At 39.0% G+C, this 23,465-nt stretch overlaps 1 protein-coding gene across 8 annotated transcripts in view; it reads right to left on the bottom strand.

The window, feature by feature from the left end:
* Window positions 1-23,465, bottom strand: part of PLAG1 (PLAG1 zinc finger) — a 52,146-nt gene that overhangs the window by 22,870 nt on the left and 5,811 nt on the right. For 3 of the 8 annotated variants that reach the window (XM_054193550.1, XM_054193548.1, XM_054193547.1), the window contains 2 exons: window positions 2,436-3,046; window positions 4-231 (listed from right to left, as the gene is read on the bottom strand). The exons of 4 other annotated variants lie outside the window; for them this stretch is intronic. The gene's annotated coding sequence lies outside the window, so the exon portion shown is untranslated. The remainder of the gene's footprint in view (window positions 1-3; window positions 232-2,435; window positions 3,047-23,465) is intronic. One more of the 8 variants, XM_054193549.1, reaches the window with a different exon arrangement.

The raw sequence follows: 23,465 nt of genomic DNA, 5'->3' as shown, positions 1-23,465 counted from the left end.
CACCTTTGTATTGCCTGTTTCTTGTCCCCTTCCAGAATCGCATAATCCATTTCAGTCTTCCGGGAGTTCTCCAGGAAACCCTCCTCTCACCACTTTGCCTTTGCAACCTCCCGCTGAGCTGAGCTGACAATGTCAAGGTTCAGATCCACCTTTCATTTATCTTCTGAAATCTGATGTCTATCTTTTAGCTAATAATTCCCCTCTTCATATGGGCTGCAGCTTTTTTATGTGCTAAGAGAAATCAGAAAAAATAAAAGATGTTACTAGTCACCCCACTCATTACAAACTCTATTTTAATACTGCTAACTAGTTTCTTCCCTCATGACCACATCCAAATTCTTTTCCCCCAACTTTTCTTTTCACCGTGTTCCCTTCAAAACTGCAAGATGCCTTCCAAATTACTTCCACATACTACATATGCTGTTGTAGGTTTTTCTGGGACATACGTAATGGGGTAAGTTGGTTGCTATTGTTTCAAAACTTGAAATGGTCAGACACTGTTGGATAGGCATTTCAGTATAAAGGGCTCTGCCTTTGTGTCGTTTTTTTTTTAAAGAAAAAAAAACAGTAGGCATTACATTTGTAACTGCACACATGTGCGACTAGCTGTCCTTATGCTGAGGAATATTACTCCCTAGCAAATTCCTGGGAGACTTTCAGGGCCTCATTTATAAAGGCAACAGGCAAACTGCGATAATACACTGCAAGGCTACCTATCAACAAACTTCATTCAGGAGTGCAAGAGAAGCCTTGCCTCAAAGGAAAGAAAAGAAAAAAAAAGGGAAAAAAAAGAAGAAAAAAATAAAGAAAAAGAATGAAAAACCCCAGTGCATCCTTTACCTGCAATATTTGTGTCAAACCCTCCCTCCCACACATCTTTTTATGGCTCCTACACATTACTGTACACTGCAAAATCAAGAAAATTCTGTAGCAGTTGTTATATATCCACAAACTCACTCTAATAAATAAGTTTCAGAACAGCAAAGCAGTTCAAAATTCCTTGTGTACTTCACCCTCAGCAAAGATTGAGCACGCTAATGAAACTCCGTGACAGCACAGCTTTATATTTGAGACTGCATTAAGATTTATAAACACTCTGAGCATGACTAAAGTCTGGAGCAGGGGGGCAGCATAACCAAAGCTGGGGAAGGCTGTCATTAGTGAGGAGGAAATGAGAGGAGATCAAATCAGCTGAGAAAGGAGGCAGAAAAGTGCAACTCGTGTTTGGGACTTGGCACAGCAAAGAAATATACCGTTAAAGCTTTAAAGTGAGACTCATGAGAGGATGCCATTTGGGGGATGGGAGCAAGAGTTAAAAAAACCAAAACAAAACCCAAAACCCACAAAAACCAAACAACAAAAAGCACAATATGAAAAATGCAAAAGCATCAAAGAGAGCGATCAAGAGCTCTTGTATTTGTGGAGTCAGGTACTGGAGAGACAACTAAGCCCTGATTCAGCAGCACAGATGTGACAGATGACCCTGACTGGGAGGAAGGCAAACCAACACTGGTTAAACTGAAGGACGTCGCATGGGCAGGGGTGTAGGCAGCAGCAGGAGGAAACACAGAGTCCCATGTAATGCCACCCATTCTCTATGGCTGTGCATCCCCCTGAACACGCGGTTCACTCCAGCCTTCAAACTCTCTCCCCTTGCACTCATATGAGGATCGGAGCTCCGCGGAGCGTGGAGGTGAGCCCTGCCTGGCTCTGGCTCAGCTGGGATGGGGGTGTTCCTTGCTGTGCCTATCTCAGCTGCCCGCTCCCTGCCTTCCTCAGAGCCCCAGGGCTGCCCAAGGCAGGCAGGGAGTAGGCAGCGTGCTCTGAGATGACACCAAGAGCAGGGACACCTCTCTTTCTAGAGATCTCGAGGTTTCCCAAATAGGGCAAGGTAGCTACGGGACAGAGTTGCAAAGACTTGGGAGTGAAGATAACTTGATGCTACTCCTCATGGGATGGATCTTTTACAGAGTGGGTAGAAAGTGCAGAGATTTAGAGGAAGGAGAAGACACGGAGGTACAATGGAAGTGATACAGTAAAGTTTCTGAAAAGTCCTTCAGTACAGCAGGACTGATAACTAGGCAAGGTTAGCTGAGTGAAGATGGAAGAGAATTTGCTGTATTTGACATGCAAAAAATTTGGGGTAGGGGATATCAACATTAAAGGATGTTACTCTGGGTGAGAAGGTAAGAGAAATGAAGGGATGCAGGGACAGTAGCAAGAGTGCAGAAGTTTGCAGTGGTCAGTGAGTGACAGTGCATCTATGTGGATGAGGAGCCCACAAGAAATAAATAAAACAAGAGTCTGATCTTCTGAGAACGGCTTAGTTAAACAGCAAGGGGAAGGCTGCTACCTGAGCCAGAGAGCTCTGCTCCAGAAAACGTAGTTCAAACCCTCCTGTGAAGTTATTGTGCAATTGGGCATGCAATACTTACTGGATCGGTTTCCTCCTCCAGCCTCTGCAGGATCCTGTAGCCGTTTCTTGGGTATTGTTCACGTCTGATGAGTCACAGTGCTTGCAGCAGGCCCAGTCCCAGCTGGACACTATGGTATAGGTGAGGCTACTGACCTTTATTTGCTGGGTTTTTACCCGGTTACCTCAGGCCTCTGCTGTGGCACTGTGCAGCACCACTTGGGGCGAGGAGGGAGTGAGGGGGGGGAAATCACTCCTGGATTCAGTGGCAATGTCACTTGCAAAACCACAGCCCAGAGCACATATGAGGGCACTGATCAAGCATCCGTTGCGTTTCTTAGTCTTCTGCTACATCCTTTGTGGTCCTTTGAGTTGATTCATCCCCGAGGCCAGGTCCAGGTGTGCTCTCTCACTTTCATTTATGCAGGCAGTGACCTGTACCTGTCCATCCCGTAATGATCCGTATCCGAGCAGGGTCAGACATACACAAACCGGAGGCCACCAGAACCTTGGCAGACTCTTCAAAACTAATCAATCGTTACAAGCAACTTGCTCACAACCCCCACCACAAAGAGCAGCACTCTTGGCTACCTGCCAGTGTGTATGGAGCATTTACCTCCAGTCAGGATGATCCTGGAGTAAAGGAGGACACGGGTGGTGAGCCAGGTGGGAAGAAACACAAACTCCAGCACATCATAGTCAATTAACCCAAAGAAACCTTAGAGCGGACACCAATTCACCACAACAAGCATTTACTGCATTTACTACAGTAAGCAGTCCTTTTTGATATAACTTTGAGAATTAAGTTCAGCATGGACACATGATGCTGTAAGACGAACTGAAGCGTGTTCAAGGTAACATCCCACTGTGGACTAAGCCATAGTAAATTGTTTTTGTTAATTATTTCCCAGTGCTCAACAGCCTAGACATTCTTTCTCACTACCTCCATTTTAAGGTTCACAAAGGGACAATTCTACCTATTATCTGCTTGAGTGAATCCTATGTTTCCATACTTAGAAAAGGAAAATAGAAGTAAAAAAAAGAAAATGCAGTAAATTTTGCATGCAGTTTCAAACGGAAACAAACAGTTAGGGTAAATCTTTTTTTTCAACATACAGGAAGAATATCATGCAGAAGGTAAAAAAAATCCCCACAACAGGTTATTCTTCATCCTCTGCCTTTAAGAGACTAATAGATAACACAAACGGGTCTGAGTGACCGTAGTAACTGTTTTCAAGCACATCTTCTCTAAGTCACTGAGATGCCAAAAGAATGGGTCATGTGGACGTACATTTCAGATCTGCTAAGTCCCGATCCCATCTCTCTCGCATGCCCCTCTGCAATTTTGAGCAAAAGCAGCTTGTAACTACTGCGCATCAGCTGCTGCATTTTTATCACTCTCCAATCCTTGCTTAAATAAAGAAACAAACCCACTCAAATAAATCCAGCCTACCTCTCTGTCAAATATGCCCTTCTCTTGCAACCTGACCTGACCACCCCTGGTTTCTAACGTGCAGCCCTAGCCGCTTCACCCCTGCAGATCCTCCACCGAGCATTAGCAATCGCAGCGCTGCGCTCCTCCTTCAAAGGTTTCACCGCTTGTATGGCAAAACTGGCAGAATCACTTCAGCTCCGCACTGCAAAAGCCCATCGGTCACTGTGCGCCGTGAATCAAGTGTTCGAGCTTTCTATTAGATACACAGGCTGTTCTTTATTTACAAAGGCCTGGATGTTAAGAAGAGACCACTACAAATAGAAGGAGTATTTATTTACAGATATCATTAGCAATTTACAAGAAAATGTAATAAACAGGTCACATATGAACAGCTGAAGCACTGAGCGGCTAACTGGATATTTCAGCTATCTTAATTAACTTCAGTATTGCATCAAATGCTGTAAGAGAGCGACAGATCACTAATGCCAAGTTAGTCATTTTCAGTAACAGTTCTCATGGAATTTTTTCCTTCTAAATAATCAAAACAATTGGTCATTGGACCTTATAAGGAAAAGTGCCATACCAAACAGAATTTCATAAAATACAGCTGGTTTAAATTCACAGCTCCCTCCAGCACATCTGCAGCACCTGCATTTTGGGCCTGCATTTTTATGTTTTGTTTTGGTATTTTCTTTAAACAAGACAACAAGATAAAACTATTAAAATTATGAGCAGTAGAGTAACTTGCTCAGATGGTTTCATCTGTTCTTATGACAGCGAGAGACATTCAATAAAACCACAGCACAGCAGATTTTAAACAAAAATTAAAGTACTGGTGTTTATTAAACAGCAAAGTATTAGCCTGTGAGATTTACTGTGAGAAGGTAGCATACAGTTACACAGACAAGATTCATATAGATAACTGGATCATCCAGAATTATAATACGATTTCAAGAGGGCTTCAGAAAAAATAATACCAACCCTCTTTTTTCAGAACAAAATCCAAACCAGCAGAGAGTTAAGTAAGAGACGATCTTCTCCTCTGTATCTTAGGGTTATACCACCCCTTGAAGCATCTGATAGTAGCTAATATCAAGACAAAATACAGGACTAGACAGAACAGTAGTCAGAATTCCTGTGTTGTATCAGATCTAGAGAGGATAACACTTTTGTGAACTCCAAACAGCACCCTCCCATCTCTCCAGAGCATCTATGGAAACATGCAGTTGAGCTTGCCTTGAGTATAGCAAAGTATACGTTTTAAGACCTCGGGCACTAGGATACCTGCCAACTCACAACAAATATGTATACATAATCTAATCTACTTACATTTTGAGTGGAAACTCTGTGCCCTTTAGATATATCCCTCAAGGCTACGAATAGCATACTTGTTGGACAGGATGAAGTTTCCCTGTGTAAGTAATAACTGAGCTCTTCTGCCATCTAACCACACCTCCTGGCTTCTTCCAAACCCAAAGATCGGGGATGGAGGAGTGATGGGAATGAAGGTGAGGAGGTTCAGAGAAAGGAGGCAAAAGGAAAGTAAGAAAGAGGAAACAGAAACAAATTATAGGTGGATTAGGAACAACAAGGCTCTCTTAACGAAACAGGTATAAGAAAGCAATTGCCTCCCCTCGCCTTCCCTTTAGCTGAAAGGTGACAAGTTGGTAAAAAAATCCCCAAAACGGAGAATCCTGTGAAGAGGAGAAGGGGGCCTAAAAAGCTAAGTGAAGCAAACTAGAGGCAAGGCAGCAGTTCTGCAAGGCAACGCTCACTGTCCAACAGATTGGAATACAGAGAGGATTATTCACAGACTTGGTATGGTCACCTTTTCTTAGGAAAAAGTCGTCAGAAAGAAAGTCAATGAAATCCTTGGGTGCCTGTACAGGCTTCTACAGCTAAAAATACAATTACTAAAACAAAAATCAAAACAGTTTGGAATACACACGAATGCAAACAAACAGGGGCATATCTTGACAGCACAAAGTATTACTTAAATAACTGTGTTGCCTTCCAAAATGAGGGAACACAACTATTTTTCTGTAAAAGCAGGTGACTATTGGGTTTGAAATTTCATACTGCACTTGTTTCCATGACCTCTGAACTTTCTGTTAGGAAAAGCTAAACAACTGGATAAATTTTAATAAGAGATCTTTGCATGCGGACTCTAGAAGAAAAATTTCACTGGTAGCCTTACTTCCTACCACTAATCAATCTCTTATAATATCTACTAATCTTTTAAAACACTTGGTCTAATTGCACACAATAATGGGCAGACTTATCTGAAGCAGATCTAGTGTGGTCTACGCTACTTGTTTTAGCAGGATTTTTTTTTCCACTTCTAACAGATAATGTTACAACTACAAATTTTGAACTGCAACTGCCCTGCTTACCCAAACCTGAGTACCAGAGGGTACTCAAGGGAGATGTTGTGCCCGTGCCATCAGTGTTCGTAACTGCACAAACGAGCAGTCTTTAAGAAAAAATAAATACTTGTGAACACGAAGCGTGGATTCAGGACCAGCTAACGCTGGGTAATGCAGTCTGACAGCACGGCACCCACCCAAGCTTTCCATCATTAAGAACACATGAGAAAGTAACACATAAAAACTTGGCTGTAGAAATTACCTTTCTTTCCTGCCTCCTATCATATCGCAAAAATCTGCTAGAGTAAAGACAGGTATGCATCTCCTTCTCCTGCGGTGAGAGCTGGAAGCTCATCTTGCTAAACCACACTTGTTACATATTGTCGACCACACACAATACACTTATTTCTGACCCCTGGTGATGATGGTCTTCCACATCCCTCCCCCCACCACCCCTGCCAAACACACTGCTGTCTCCCAGCCCTGCCAGTTAGCACAAGCTGCCACCACGACTAGCACTGGGGGGAAACATCTGCTGAAGGGCCGGGTACAAAATGGTCAAAAAGAGTTACGGTTATGCAAAGGAACGGCTAAGAAAAATGACACAACACTACCAAAACAGGTACAACGGCCTGATGATTTCAGTATGACCCTTTCTGAAATCAATTGTTTCTTTACCAAAGCAGGGGAGAATGTGAGAACTTTTCAGACATCTGTATTTCAGTCTCATTGTTATCACAGCTGTCACCAGAACTCTAGGGTTTGTACCCAAAAGGCTGTACGTGCAAAGGAGAGGGCTGATACTTCCCTTGAATTATAGGGCCACAGAAACCAGCACTGTGAGACATCACCTTTTTGTTTTGTTTAAAAAAAAAAAACCACAAAAAAACCCAAACCCAAACCAAGAACAACACAAAAGAAAACACTGAGGAATCACTCAGCGTGGATATAGCTATGGTACAGATAATTGCTGCCAGTTAACCTCAAGGCCTGATCCCTCATCAGATTTGATAGCTGCCTTGGCAAGTAGCTTCAGCAGTTACCTTCTCATCTCTGGACCCAATCCCAAAAGCAAAGCAGCTATCTCCAGAATTAGGTTACTCCACCTAAGCAAGCACCTTGTTTACTGGGTCAACCATAGGCTGAGGCAACCATGACTAGCCAACAACCAAAGGTGGCCGGACACAAGCCACCTCCTTGCTGGAGGCCAGGCTGTGCGGCAAAAGCAGTGCCAGGCTCAAGTGACCATGAGCAACTTGGAGGCAGAGGGCTAACAGCTCTGGCACAGCACTTTGGCCAAGGTTTCAGGATTGGAGATGGACACATTTGTCCAGCTGACATGTTGAACAGAGCACAGGACAGCATTCTGTCAGCCTGTCCAGAGCTTAGTTATTTTAAAGGTTCCTCCACACTGAAACAATTACAGTTATGTGGCTTCCTCCCCTTCCTTCTTGCACTGGTGCTTGTCTGGCCACACAGCGTCCCAGGTCAGAGAGCTAAAATAGTCAGATTAACCCTAGAAAGTTAAAACGGCCAAATTAACCCTACAGAAAAAATGCAGACTGTTTCTCTGCAGTCTAAGTCTTTGTCGTGGCTTAGTGTCAGCACAGAAGGAGGCAGGATGAGCCATCTGAAGTACGGGGATGAACTGGTTAGAATTCCTGCAGCTCTAACCCAAACTGCAAATCACCAATTGGCACTAACCCGATTGAGAAGCAGTTCAGAGTCAGAAGCAGCAGAAATTTCAGCACCCTGATAAACAAGGGGATTTAGCATCACCTCTGTCTCACGGACACAGCGTCCAACAGTGCGGTGAGAGGAACAACCTGGCAGAACAGATTGAGCATTGAGCATGAACGGAGCATCACAGCACTACAAGACGGTCTCACCTTAGCAAGGGTGATGAGAGGTACTAAATGACTAAGTTCATATTACTGGCGGTGCATATATCTCCTTGAATAAACTTGGTCAGAACTAAGTCTGCCAAACATCTACACTCACAACAGAGAGAAGCCCTGGGCAATTGCTTCAACTCACTATTCCCACTACAGTGAAAATAAGGTAGAAGTTTACAGTCTTCTGCACCACAGATGGCTACCAACCACAGAGACCAACACAGGGGCTTCTGAAGTGTGAATTTAAAAAAAAAAAAAAAAAAAAAAGTATCTACTATATTTATATAACATTACTTTTCATATTGAAATACTATCTTCTGATTCAACAGAAAGCAAGGCTGCCATGTAACAAGCTGGAAGAGTCTCAGAACAGCATCAAATCCAAATAAATATTTTTTGCAACATTTCAGTATTGAGGAAAGGTAGAGAAAAATTATCTGGACATACAATTCATGATGATAGCACGGCCTCCTGCTTGGAGCATGTTTTCAAAGAAAGAATGAAAACAGGAACGCAAAGAGAAAATCGAATAAAATGTAACACGATTTTTAAAAGCTGAACCATGTCAAACATCCAACTTTTCTGCAACATGACAAAATAGCCTTTATACAAAGGAAGCACAACAGTTCTCATCTCACTCAGTAAGAAATCTGATACACTACCACCTGAGCAGGCTGAGAAGAGCGGGGTTAGTTCAAGAATAGTATGGCAGGAAAAGCAGCAGATCAAGAGGAGATGACAACAGATTTCTTTCTGAAAGGTTGAAGGATGTTATTTATGGATTTCTGCCAAGATTGGTCTTCTGTCTTTTTTGAGTGAACATTTTCATTTAGAATTTCTTCGTGCCTTTAAGTGGGCACTAGAAAAATGTGTAGAAAATACAGAACTAGGAGGTACCAGAAGTACAGCGCATACTGAAACAACGCACAAGAAAAACTGTAACAAATCTTAAGGACAGCCACGACATAAAGGGAATGAAAAGTATCAACAAAGGACAGAGCACCGCACTTAGAGACTAGAGGTTTCTGCTGAAAAGTGACAAATCACTAGTTGGAAGTAGCAGCAAAAGGTTTGTGTATAATCATCCTATAAGCAGCTGGTAAAAGTCACTAGAGAGACCTGGTTCAGAAGAAAGAAAACATAATGATTTCAAAAATCAGCTGTATTTCCAGTGCAGAAAGGGACATACACATACCATTATAGCGGACAACCAAGATCTTCCTGGGAATGCTATGTATAAGTCTGGTACTATACATTCACAAAAGATTTATTTGGGATAGCAAAACAAAACATCTGACAAAAGAAAAAAACAACAAACCCAAAAGGTCTTAGTAAGTACACCAATGAGACAAACAGCAAGGCTGGCATAAACAGTAAGTATAAGCTCACCATAATTGAGTTTAGGCCAGAAAATAAAAGGGTTCCTAGACAACAAAACACTGGCTTTAAGTTTACATGTCAGAAGACAGGGATGCGAATAGAGGGAAAAAAATGTAACTAGTTCACAAGTGTATCTATATAGTTTCACAGAGACAGACACATTTGGCTCAGTCAGGGATTCATCAACAAACACATTGTTGAAGAGGGAACACAACTTTTGCAAAAGGAAATCACGCTCTATGAAGCAAGTGGAGTTCTCTGAAGGAATCAACAAACATGTAGATAAGGGAGACAGGACCGAACAGCATGCAGGTATACCAAGTATACCAGGTATATCAAGTAGCTAGAGACTGACAGACAAAGCTGAACAGACTGGTGGTTACTGCCTCTTCCAAGCTGAAGATGTGAAATCACACGACGAGGACACGGGCTCAAGAAGGAAATGTACCTGCTCTTCACACGTTTCTGCTGTGGAATGCCTTGCCACAGGGTGTTTAGACACTTAAGAGTTTACAGAGGCTCACAAGGTCACAGGAAAAAGTTCATGGAAAGAGTCCAGTTAAGTGTTAGTAAATACAAACATACCGCATCTGGCTCAGGAAGCCTTTGACAAGCAAATTATTGAAGATCAGCGAATACTCTGGGAAAGCCATCCCTACACGCTTGCCCTGCTCCTGTGCCTTTCACCACACCTTTCATTTTGCCACCGTCAGAAACAGAACAACTGGCTTTGATATGCATACAAGTGTAATTATTCTTACTAAATAAAACGCAAACATAGAATTTGATCAGCATTTATCAGGTTGATTAAAAGAGGTATTTGTCATGTCAGTGGTAAAACCCGTGATAACAGTTCCCTAACAACTCTTGATTTGAAAGCAGGACAATTCCTCTGTTAATTTACACAAGAACCGACGCTGCTGTCAGTAGGTACAAATGCTAACTCAAATCCAGCATATTTTACTATTGGCAGAATGAGGAGGATCACATTTCACTGTGCTGCCAAACATTTGCCATTACAAGACAAACTCCTCTACATAAGACAACTTACAGCTTTGCCAAAGTGCCATTGTTTGGGCTGAAATTTCACAAGTTAGTGTCTGCTTCAGTGTTTTGTTTCTTCACGTTTTATTCATTCAAAACAGTACAGTCATTTCAAAAAAAATAAAGGTTTATGTAAAAAAAGTTCTGTCTGCGTCAAAAGATCGTGGCAGACTTTTCTACTTTTCCTTCTCTTAGAGTTTTGAACCCCTGTCCTTTGGGATGGAGACGTGAAAGCAGACAGGGATAGAGGTAGAGCTGTCATTCCTGTGAACTCTACCCAAATTCTTGATTACTTATTCCACAAGCCCTTTAGTCATTCAGAACACAATCTTTTGAGTCAGATAATTGAACGCTGACCTAGAGAACTCAGATTCTACTAGAGATCTCTGTGTCATTTAAACTGAATGCTACAGAGATGTCATTAACTTTCCAGGTCCTTGGCATGGGTCTATAAGGAGTGATTTGCAGAAATACTTAGTGCCTGCAGCTGCAGTGGAAGGTAGTGAAACCTGCATTCTAAACAGATTATGAAGACAATGGTTTTGAAAAACTCGGCCTAGTAATCTCAAAACAGGTTCTCCCAAAAAATAGCACAGGAACTTGATTCTTAAAAAAAAACAACCCTCAGAAAAAACACAGGAGCCATTTACTTTATTCTCACTCTGCATTTTATCCTGTGCATGCACTGCAGGCTCTCCTGCTTTGGTTTCAAGGTGCTTGGAGTACAAGTTTCATGATGCAGGTTGGACACGTAGTGTCTCTCCATCACAAGAGTGAGAAACAACATACATGCAGCAAGGTATTTCACGAGGGTATGGACTGTGGCTGTAGGGCAGGATTTCTCAAAGTATCCAGAGCCTGAGGCAAAACATCAAACGTGCTAGGGAGCATACCAGAACTCTGCATAAATATGTTCCATTGTCAAGATCCATGTATAAGTTTTCCAGCCAGCAAACTGGCTTGTGAACTCCCATCTGCGGGATACATACAGCTCTGTGAACTAGCATCCCACCAGGTATTTGCCTTCAGTGATCCACGGCCTGAAAAGAAGGACAGCACAGGAGTGCCCATGGCAATGACTGAGAGGAACATAATTCGGCTATGTGTACATGAGGGACAGATGAATTAACTACTTTATTAAAAAACAGTAGTGTCAGACACTGTTGTTAAATTAACACACAAAATTAAACAGGGTGCATATTTGCAACCGCAAGTAATTTAGCTGCTTTTTCCCCCTCCCTTTCCACATGTCTCAGTTCTCCTACTTCGAGTAACGCTGTAAACTTGTCAGGGGAAGGACAGATGCCTGCTGTGTTTTCCTTTTCAGCCTCTAGTACCCTGAATCCTAAAAATGGATGCTACTTTTTTTTCTTTTTTTTTTTAGACATGAACAAAGCAATACAACTCCGAAAGCCTCCTTTAGTTCTATTTATTCTTACCCGGTCATCAGTGCTTAGAAACAAACATTCTTCCTGTCCACTGCTCTCCTGTGAAAGACCACAGTATCTATAGTTACTGGAGAAGAGTGCTTCAGTTATCTAGGCTCCGATCCTTCCCATGCTTTACTTTTCAGCTTACCCCAGAAGGCTTCCTTTTCAGAGGATACCAGAAACAAGATTTCTCTCTTTCCAACGGCAGCTACTGAAATTCTCTCTCATCACACCGGGAAGCTTGTCACTCCTTAAAAGAACCAAATACCGAGATCACATCTGATACTGACGAGCTGAAGAGTCACTTCTGATCAACTTAAAACTTTGAGCCAACTTGCCAGCGCAAGGAAAGCGGTGAAAGGTATGCAACTCTAGCCGTAAGAAATGCTGTCAGAGAGCACAGGCGGAGCGTTTTTATAAAAGAGCTACCAACTTCCCCCAAAACATTTTTTCTTCTTAGTTGTCGGTCTTCCTGTCAAAGGAAAGGATATTGGGCAGGTGGCACACACCACCACAGTAACACTGCAAAACTCTCAACAGAAGGACAGAAATAGCATCAGAAACAGCATCTCAACTTCCTCCAAAATATCCATGATTTTCTAACAGCCCTAAGAAGCAAACACCACAATAATCCCCCATCCTAGGAAGAGAATGTCATGAGGGAGCAGGAGGAGGACAATTATATCAAGCAAGACTCTTTCCTATTCCTTTCTTGAACCAAGCCTGCTTACAAGAGGCAATCCTGCACAAAACCGAGATTTTTTTTGGCTGATCTTTCTCCTTGTCCATTTGGAAATGAAATTTATTAAAGAAGATATTGTATTTTTGGATAGAGGTAGTTTAAGAGCTTTCCTTCTTAGAATCTATGAGAAGACACTTCCCTCTTCAGTTCAGTCAAGCAGCACAAATTTGCAGCTAAGAAATTCTGGGTGTAATTCTGAAAGGAACAAACAAACAAGCCAAAGTCCAAGTTCACGCAAATAACCTCTCAGGACAGCTGTTTATTTATATAATTCTTCCAGCTGTGCAAAAGGTGCTCTAAACAAACAGAGCATGCCACAGAAGAAAGGGAAGTAGCTCAACACAACCTGCAGTACGGCAGAGTTCTTCCCTGGTGGGCGAGAAGCCCAAGCCCCAGTAGCTGCTGTGGCACGACACAGGGCAGCAAGACCCAGGACCTGAAACTCTGTTGGCAGATGGGACATTTCTGATGGTTCATCTCAAGGAATGTGTTAAGAACAGCACACAAGAATCCACTGAAGCATTCAAGTGGTCAGAGGATTGACATATTTTGCAGGTATATCCTCAGCCACAAGCTGCTAGTGCTTTATCTATAAACTACTTACCAATAACACAAGTATCCTTCTATTTCCTAGTGCTACTATGTCACAGAGCACCATCAGACTAAGCGGTGTAGAAATAAAGACACAAAGATTTCTCTTTTGCAACTGATGAGTAATATGGGACTGAAAAATAATGAAAGCAGAGTAGAAAAGCAATCTCATACGGGGAAATAGTACATTGAAAAAAAAATAGTAGTAATGAAACATGCAGGGGAGGATGAATCAAAACTAAAAACAAACTGAACATTTCCTATAAATCAAAGATTTCAAAATACTAAACAATAACAGGCTTGATATGAAGAAATCTAAACACATGCAAAAATAAAACAGCCAGATCAACAAGGTGTTTTGAAGTATTATCAAAATAATAGTCTACCTTGAGAAGATAGTTTTCAGATGCACTGACAACTTGCGACTGGACAACCTTATTTTCTGCTCTCCATTTTTTCTTAAGAGATATAAATGAAAACCATTGTTGAGGAAAACTGCACAAACTTGGAATAAACATGCGAGACTAACAAGATGGGAAACAAGTCACTACTAGACAGGAAAAGAGAGAAAGCAGAAATCCAGAAAACCTGAAGAAGAATAGCAACCAGTTTAATCTTTTTGAGGGCAGTGGGACACAGTGATGATGGCTAGGAACACACTTTCTTCAGGTCCTCTTCTGCTATAAGGAATTTATCATGGGCTTGACATCTCACATGTCTTGGCTTTTTAAATATAAAAGCTCCTCTTCAGTAAATATGTTCTCATCTTTAAAACATAATTATGGTCTGAAAGTTGACACTAAAAATAGGACTAAGGAGCTTCATATCCTTGTCTTCTTGACTTCTGTATCAATTTACTTGATTGCAACAGTAAAGCGTATGTCCTCTGGTCCTCAAGACCAAAAGGAGTTCTTATGAAGGTTAGTCCTAAAGAGATCTTTGACAGGGTGACACTTTTGAGTTTAAATCCATAAATAATAGTTGAAATATCAATGTGTAATTGTAAATTTTATATATATATATATATAAAGGACAAAGCATTCACAAATGTTTAGCAACTCTTAAGAACAGCAAGTATCTGAGTAGAAGAAAAAAAATTAGATTAGGGAAACATAAAAAAAAAAAAAAAGAATACATATTCCACTAATCCATACTGGCACGCCAGGAAAACTTAAAGACAATTTGGAACAAACTTCACAAATTCTTACAATTAGGAAATACATGAGGAATAACATCATGAATAAGTCTTCAAATTAGCAAGTGACCAAGAAGTATACGCTTTGCCAATTTCAGTTCAAATCAAAATACTTCATGATACAAGCATATTTTTAGTACTTTTACAAATAAATGAGTTCTTTGGAATAAGATTCTTCACTCACTAACATTCTCATTTTTGTTCCTGCAGTGTCAGAAACAGCCATTTCAAGATGACTTTTGCAAATCTGCAAATTGAAAGGGACAATTAACGTGTAACCTCATACGAAGTTAGAGTCTTTGAAAAACGACAAAAATATTTTCAATAAGAATCTTGGAAAAGCTGGGGTTTTTCCTTCACTTTAACAACTGTCTGAAATAACTACTGCACTAACCTGATGACACACTTATTTACTATATTTTCATATGCCCGTTATTCAGTAGTTGGCAGTGATACAACTTCATTTAGCAATAGCTTGGACCCCTCAGTAAGGGAATGTGTACGTAGTAGCTCTCTAATCTTGCTGCCCAGCTGCTAAGACAGTCACATGAGTCACTTGCTGCCTTTAGAGCAACACACACCACTTGCTGAATTTAGAGACATTCTCTGTTTCTGCACTGCCCATACATATAACTTGAGTAATACCCTATACTAATCACACACAAAACTCTAGGTGTTTGTTGGTTTGATTTTTTCTTGAATTTATTTTTTTTTTTAATTTAAACCAGTAAGCCAAAGAACATATTTTTTACTAATGCAGTTAACAACCCAACTCCATAGAGTGATTTATGTACCGGTTTTCAGGATTATTGTTTTCACTCCAGTTAGGCTAACTTCAGGAATCGCTTCAAATGTAGGTAACTTTATCTAATAGTTCAGTGAAAATCCAGCCCTGGAAGAACTAAGAACTCTTATCTGCCAGGACGATTCAGTATACAGCTTTGGAGCAAAACACTTTACAACAATTCCTTCCTTATCAGGATTTTAAACTGTGACTGTTTGGAACACCACCTTATTCAACAGTCTATTTAAAAACAATTTACATAAAGACTGGCACAGTTACTTCCATACAGCACTTCTCTCTACTGACAGATAAAATTCCTTGTTGAAAATATTTTATTTATTAACAGAATCTACAGGCACTACGTAGGAAGTAATATCACATACAAACAGTATACAGCCTTACAGCAAAACACTATGAGGATAATCTTCTTTAGACTCACTGCATCCTCAATGTAGGCCCTATGATGTCTCACTTTACTTTATCTCACATATTCTTCCTCGTATTCTCCCTGTGTCTCATGATGGCACTGTTCTTTGCAGATGGTTGTATATGGAAGTGACCGACAACACAGTGTATGATGCTCTAGTCATGCGTGTTTATAGACTACCAGCATAACAAAAACCCCACAGAATCATACTTCAAGGTGTAAGGCCAATGCCACCAAAACCAAGGAGTCTTTTAGATTATATGAAACGTACTTCTCCAGTTCAAAAATATCTTGGCCCGAATTGCAAAAGGTTTTAGTGTGCCTAAGGAAGAAAGCAGCGTGTCACACCTTACCTAACCCTTATTAGTTTCAAGTACAGCCAAGCTTGCCTTAAAATGGTCTTTATAGACTTCTTGCCAGTAAGAAATCACAGTAGGCAACGTCGCTGCTCACCAGTTGAGCAGCAGCACATTTTCAAGTTAAATACTCTAATCTGTCAGATAACATTACATAGAGCTCCGTAACTAGACAGAATAGGGTATCAAGTAGTAACAACTATCTAAACTTTACACTCATGTTGTACCATTCTGAATTAGCATTTGTAAAACTAAATGAAAATGGTTATTGTTAAGCTGTTTCAGACAACTTTGCACTGTAATTCAACTAAGTACAAGCAAGTTCCTTGTATTGGTATTTAATGTCTAAAAAATTCTAGTCGCTGATGTACACAGAGGCAGTCAACCTATAGTCAAATTTCAGACTCATACATATCTACTGCTCTTATGAGTAACATCTAAGATTTCTGAAGTCAAGAGATAAGGCAGAACTATATTTTTCGGTTGTATTTTTTGCACTTTACAGAATTTTCTGCCAAGTCAGAATAGCCGCTCCCCACGTTTGCGTGACTCTTTACACAGCAACAGTATACAATTGCAAAAATTGAATGAGGAAAATTCAACTTCAGAAAACAAAGTGGCAGAGGAACATGGGACAAAATTAGCAATTGAAACTACTAATCCAGATGAATCTCGGAGTCTCCAATCCAGATGGCATAAATTCTCATCCTCCTTTACCCTACCTTTCCCATAATCAGTAGGGCACTCCATTCAGGTGTTTGGCTACTACAATATAATACTCTATATTAAAATTATGAATTGGTACCCCTCCACACTGAGAAACTATTTTTGCGTATGCCATTTTTAATCAGCAATTTGTCTCAAATAACCACAATGCCTTAAAGCAGGCCAAACCATGCTGACATATAAAAAAAATCTTGGAAAAAAGGCTGCAATTTGATAATGCACATATTATGCATTCTATTAAAGAAGCCTCTCTCCTTAAGAATTTAAGTTTACGGATATATTTCTGTGATAACCTGAAACCTTTCAGATGGACTCTAGTAAGAAGACACTGCCTGGAATAAAAACACTGCCTACAGAATGATGTATAATGGTTTAGTGGATTAGCATGTTAAAAGCAATAATCTTTTTTTGACACAGCTATTTTTACGTAGTCTACAAAAAAGTATAAAACATTAATCCTGTTTTCCAATAAACATAACTTTTGATCTGCTGAGTCAGAGGTGTTAGGCATAATAATCACAGCAGGAGTATAATGCTATTTGTATTTGTTTGGAGGAAAAAGCATGAGCACAATTTTGTGCAAATAACAAAAAAAAAATAATCACAGAGCAGAATTCAATTAAAAGTAAATACACCAGAGGGAAATGGTAATTCTGACAAAACAAAACACTTGTTTTCCTAGGTATAATCCATATTACTAGAAAGTCAACTCCACAGCCATGTAACATCTACATTCAGGTTTTATAACATACACTTCCAACACTGGACTAAAATACTGTGTGCTACCAAGTCAGTACCGTATCACTTTTCTATGTATTGCTTTTGATTCTGAATTCAAACCCACAAAACCAACAAACTCACTAACCTTAGAAAGCACTTTATCATGCACTATCTGAATGCAGTGGAAGAGTTTTGTGTTTGTACAGCTCCCAGAAATAATCATGGCAGGGTTCTCATTAGCTGTGCATGTCTAGGTACCTAACCTTTTTACCTCAAAAAAAAAAAGAAGTTATGGATGTCCACGGACACAACATATTTTTTTTTTTTTTGCTTTCATCAAATTCAGATGGTTTTGTCAAAGAAAACTACATTCTTCTAAATTTAGATTATGCATTATTTTCAAAAATATATAACACACATTTCCTTACTGAGAGATCCAAGTTATTGTTAAATCCGTCTCCTACAACATCTAAGTATTATTTACTCGATGAAAAAAAATTTAATTGTCTTTAAAGCAAAGAAAAATACTATACTAATCTGATGATATTTTTTAAAGATCTTTAGTAAAAGGATTTTTGTCCTTTTCAAACACTCTAACTTCATATGTGACTACATTAATTGTCCTTTCAAGTTGACAGACTTGTAAAAATCGTCCTGAAGTGTCCATTTTTGATAGTGCAGGAAAAAATAAAAATTTCAGTGAGTGAAGGAAGGATCTTATTTCAAACAATTAATTAATTTATTTGTAAAAGCCAGAGTAAAGCGGTTCCCTGTTCACACTGTAGAAAGACACCAATCCTTCACTGCAATTCTGCTCCTTCCACATTCAGGACATTGCCGTTCCATCATTAAGCAGCATCCCCTGCTGAGAAGCACATGACTCTACTGTTCCATGATGCACCCTCAATGACCACCAGTTTCTGAATGATGCTAAAAAAAAATACTGGTTTTAACCCATAAGAAAAAAAAACAAAAAAACCCAAAAAAACCCCAAAACCCTGAACAGCTTGATTCTTGACAACCTGAAAGATCACCCCTTTTCATGAGTGCCACCTGAAACAATCTCAAATGCATCTTGCAATAAAAAAAGCAGATGGGAAAATACCCCTTGCTCCCTGAGAAGCATTTCAACTTTAACATAGATCTCTCATTCTGAGACAGACTTAAAATGTCAGCATTACAGACTCTACAGTTAGCACTGTAGTTTACTAATGAACTACCTAGAATTTGATAGATGGAAATGATGATATTAGGAAAGCATGAAGTAGAGGCTGAATATCTTGAAGGTCACAGTGAAAAGAATTGTCAGCATCCAACTGGATTTTAGTAAGCTTTGCCAGAGGAACCTGGGAGATGCATTTTTATTGACTGTTTGTTCAATTTAATTTGTTTTGATTTATAGCAAAGCACTGTTGAAGAGGCCAAGGAAACTTCCAAATAATCTGGTCAAGATCAGACAGGAAAAAAGTCTCCCTGTTCCATCTACAAATTCTGTAGTTCAGGTCATTTAATAACTTTGCCAGCCACTGCAAAATACTCAACAAATATCAAGAAACAGACTTGCTAAACAATTGATGAATGCAACAAGTGGAGGGGAGAAAAAAGAATAAATTTTTATCTCCGCATAACCCATCTAAAAATACCCAAACCAACAAGGTAGAATACTTGCTCTTCAGGCCTGAGCTCTGCCATGCACAAGGCAGGGGAATATAGGTATTTGTGACTACATACTCTCTCAGATGTATCCCCAAACAAAAAATGACATCATGAATTTACAAAGTTGCTAAGTAACAGTTCATTCATAAGCGGGATACAAATACATCATGATCTCGGCCTAAGTTACAAAAATATTGAAGATAAATATCTATATATATACTCATCCATATAGATAGATATGGATGAATAATCTTCAGAACATTGCTGGCAGCAAAAGTGGTGGTAAATTTTTATGTTTGTTCGGGAAGGAAGAATTAACAAATCAGTTAAGCTCTGTCTTCTTCAAACTATGAACCTTACTATCTCAAGGAAACAAATGCGATTTAAGCACTACTTCACATAACAGTTACAGAGCACTTGCAACCTGACAGCAAATTTCTGCCTGCCTTTAAGCTTTTTTGTTAAGCTTCCTACATAAAACTTTCATGTTAAAGCTACCACCAAATATCAAACCACCTCCTTTATGATAAAAGTCGGACGCTTCGCAGAAAGGCTTATTTGACCTTCAACCACAGTTTAACAACTAAAACTATGACAGGAATAAGGGAGGTTCAGGGCATCCGTGAAGTCTTTGAGGGTTTACTCAGATTTGAGAGACTTCCTATGGCTTGATTCCTGATGAAAACTGGAACAAACAGTACAATACTCAAGTACTTATTCAGACAAAACCTTTAGGGAATTCAGTCTGCCTAACGAAGAATTGTGGAGTTCATCTCAAGATAACTGAATATATTATCAGTTTCGAGTTTGCAACATTACTGTGTGACTGAAACCACAAATTCATAGGATTTAAATATTTTGAGAGACTGAGGGGCAGTGATTTAAGTCATCAGAACCCCTTCCTGACCACACCTCCCTTTTCACTCAAGGCTTGAAGAAAGATCCAGTCTCCTTTGATGTTCGGTATTTTTATTAGGCAAACTACAGAAAAATAAAAATTAATAATACACGCTCAACCTTCCCCAAACTAAAGCACTTTTCTACTTCAATCAATTGCACAAGTAATCAACACAGTTTAAAACTGCTTAAATGCACTCTCCTTTCAGTACAAATATTTAAGTATAATGAAGAGTAAGAAGTTTGTTTTACATGATGCATAGATAAAAAATGTACTAGAAACCAAAATGTATTACTCAAGATGGACTTTACTTAACTTGTTCTCAAATATTCTGAAGTGGTCAACTTTTCAAAGGTAAAATACTATTATACTACACGGTAAACCTCTAAACCCAGATTTTTTTTCCAATAAACTTATTTAATAGTTTATCATTTCTGAAAGTGTAATCTAGATTTCTGTTTGCCTTCTACAGCAATTGATGCTAGGAGTGTGTTTGAGTATTTCTTAGGAAAAAGAGTGATACCACATACTTGATTAAGGCTACAAGGCTGCAAAAGCTGACATCTTTTCCTCGTAGGCTAGTTTAACATAGTTTGGGACTATTCCCACCATCCAAATACCACTATGATTAAGTTTCCCTTGTTACTCTGCACCAAATGTTTACACTTGTAGCATCATCAGCACAAGTTAATTCCACAGTACTCCTCAGCACAATTTCTCTAGTACAAAAAAGATCAATATCAACACTTAATGGGACACAAATTCATTTTGAGAGAACTAAAGAGTTTTAAAAAAGTGAAAGAACTGCTGGGTTCAGAAAAGATTGTATACAAAAGAAAAGGGTATGCTTGTACAGCTAAGACAAAAACCCTTTAAAATTACAACTGGGAAAACATTATATTTTACAAGTACTGAGAAATTAAATGAATTTGATATAAATATTTCATATATGCTTTTTAAAGCAACTTAAGCACATATTAAACCCAGCCTGAATAATTAGGATAATTAACATATTATGATTCTCGCTAACTTTTTAAGTAACAAATAATGTAACTTTGTTGTTTAGGAATACAGCTGATTTCATTGTACTGGTATGCTTATAACTGTACTTAAACACCATTTAAAATAGCATGTAGCAACACCATCCTTTGACAGATGCAGTAATATTTTTATTACTTTTTCTGAAACTGATTAAAATATAGCCATAAGCTATATGTTTGTGCTGGAGTATAATTAGAAGTGGTTTAGACTAAACACAATCCCAGTATTCACAAGAATTAAAGAAAACTGTCAAGTCCAAAGCAAAAAAAGCCTACAGATTCAAACTAATTGGCATTTATTGTGATCAGCTATGGCTAAGCTCTTCTCTAAGCTACGTGGTTTCACAGTTTCCTAGTGTTTTAGATGAAACAAATTATGCACGCATTGACCACAATAACTTCCAGTGAACAAAGTAAGATTGAACAATGTCTAGCTTTTAAACAGCGCACAAAACCCTGACAGGATTTTACATTTGTTTTATTGTAGTTTAATGCTCCCTCTTCCTAAAGTACTTGTGAGGGGATGAGCACCAGTAACTGATAACAGGTAGCTAACACCATAAATTTATGCCTTTGTAGTGCATCATCTTACAAAAACATAAGACCAGCTGTAGGCAATTTCTACTTTTACATATTTATATTGTATCTATACTTCCATGTGATAAATACAGTATTATTATTAAGCCTTGCATGTAGGCATCTGTAGTAAATGCACAATTAGTATAAATGAAAATTCCACACGTGACAGTAAGAGTTTGAAGAAACTTAACATTTACAAACTTGTAAATGTTTTATTACTAACTATACAGGCTTGATTAAAATTTAATAGTAAGCTACCAGAATCTCTCTTCCTGCCTTTTCTTCAAAAAGGTCTCCTAAAAAAAAATCCTATATCACAACTGATTCAAAAGACAAGACATTCTACCTAAACAGACAGATGTTTCCTTAACATGTGCATGCGTGTGTGTGTATCTATATTACATATAAATGTAACATTCATGATAAATACATATACCACACAATAAACAGTTTTATTAGAAGGGACATGCACTGGGGACATGAAAATCTGATTTGCATACACAGGGTCTTTCTGCTGTTCAAACATTTAGTGTAATGGGATACCATTAATTCAGAACCAGATGATTTGCAGGGCTTTTTAGAGAACTCATGCACTAGTAAATCTGATACCCTGTGGCATACAAATACATACTCAGTACATGAAGAGGGAAGACCAGCTCTCTGACATTCTCCTTGCTTTTTGATTACTTGGCAATTGACAGTAAATGCGCATAAGACAAAATCAACCATCTACATCTTATTTCATGAGAAATACTTCAGATTCGGCAGTCTCCAAAGTGTAATGTGACCCACAACCATAAAGAAAAGCTTTTAGCATGGAAGTTAGTGATACACAGTGTCAGGCTACCAGGTAAACTACCTGTACAATATGTAAGTCTTTGTGCAATCTGCATGGTTAAATGATATCAAATAAACTATTATTTCAGCAATATGGAAGAGATTATTAGTTATCCTACCTTCAGTAAAAAAAAACAACTTTGACAAATAATTCCCTTTAAACACTTTCTAATCTGATTTCTAGGGATATTCTCCTTTGAGAGAGGAATTTAGCACATTAAGTGCAAAAGAAGATTATAGCAATTCAGTTTACTGTAACAGACACTTTTTGCATTTTTCCAAGTTCCTTTACGTAGTTATTTCTTAATAGCATCTGATGGCAATTCTAGGTTTTATTTTCCTGATTCCCACTTGACTTCTCAAAGCTGATTTGAGCTGTTCTACTTTGGAGTTCTGAGTTACTGTTCTGTGTATTATAGCCACACTTATCTACAATGATTTGTTTTATCTATCTCATTTTTTGGTTTTATACTAGGTTCAGCCCTGTTTTTTTTTTTCTTTTTCCTTTCCTTTAAACAAATAAAATAGAATTATGGACATTGGGCCACATTCTACTCTCTTCATGCCCCCTTGTAAGTCTATCAAAACCGCCAGGGTTGGCTACGTGTAAAATAGCCCATCATTCTGGCCATGTATTTTAATGTATTTGACAAGGTATCTCTACACTCTGGACAGACACTGAAGTAGGACAGGGACAGAAGTTATTCCAAAGAAGGCTATAATACAAACTGATTTATCCCTTCAACTTGAGAATAACTATATAAGCTTTTTCACTCTTCAGTGTCAAATATGTACTTATGCAGTCATCTCAAAACCCTGTGTAAGGTGTTTAATTTTAATGCCATGATCCTAGAGCAACTGTTTACAAGACAGGCAGGGTCCATTTAAATATTAACATTTTTAATATATCCTATGAGAAGGCCCCATCCTTTATAATGGTTATCACATAAC

Source organism: Rissa tridactyla, chromosome 2 (assembly GCF_028500815.1).
Source record: "Rissa tridactyla isolate bRisTri1 chromosome 2, bRisTri1.patW.cur.20221130, whole genome shotgun sequence".
Taxonomy (NCBI): Eukaryota; Metazoa; Chordata; class Aves; order Charadriiformes; family Laridae; genus Rissa; species Rissa tridactyla.
Note: the sequence above shows the minus strand (reverse complement) of the source record. Positions and strands in the feature narration are given on the sequence as shown.